Below are 883 nucleotides of genomic sequence, written 5' to 3'. Positions count from 1 at the left end.
TCTGATACCAACTCTGTAACACCCCAAATCCATACATTGCATATAACACATACTTTATATATAGAATACATGTTTTCCCGAACATAGGTCCTTGATACAATAGTCTATAATGTAAAATACGCAACCCAAAAATTTCAAAAGTACATGTTCTTGCATCCTAGCATCTATGCTTCCAAAATAGCTAACATATAGGGAAGTAATTCACATAATGCTCTTTCCCTTATTATCTTTACTTGCACACATATTTTTCAAAACACGAAATGAGGGTTAGACATGAATGTCTAGTAAGGTTCTCTTTTTATGTAATACAGGGTGAAGATCACCAAAACATTTATTTTAAATAATTCATCTTATGTAGTAAAACTAAAATCATATTGTTTTGGTCCATCGAGCCTCTGGTTCCATACCACACTTGGAATATATTTCATTAACTAGGACCAGAGCCCCTCTGGTCCCTCTTCCAGAGCTTCTGGTTCCTCGACCAGAGCCTCTGTTTGTACTAACTAGATCTTCTGGTTCAAAAGACATGATCAACCAGAGCCTCCCTGGTTCAACGTGTAAGCCAACCAGAGCTTCTCTAGTCTGTTTTTCATAAAAAAAATTCTAAGTATAAAATTTGTAACGCCCCAACCCACATATTGCATGTAACACATATTTCATACCAAAGAAATACATTTTCATTTACCACTCAGGTCCCTTAGTACAAGAATCTTTCATGACCAAATACAAGGTCCAAAAATTCAAAATACATATCTTGCACTAAACAAAACTGTTCATCAAAAACAACTCCTCATCCAAAACGCATATAAGAAAAGCATTACATCTTTCCTTTTCCCTTACCTTCTGTACCTCCTGCAACACATATTTAAAATTACAAAAACGA

This window comes from Cynara cardunculus, unplaced genomic scaffold (genome assembly GCF_001531365.2).
Source record: "Cynara cardunculus var. scolymus isolate 2C unplaced genomic scaffold, CcrdV1 Un_Scaffold_1367, whole genome shotgun sequence".
NCBI lineage: Eukaryota > Viridiplantae > Streptophyta > Magnoliopsida > Asterales > Asteraceae > Cynara > Cynara cardunculus.
The sequence above is the reverse complement of the archived record's forward strand: the minus strand, read 5'-3'. Positions refer to the sequence as shown.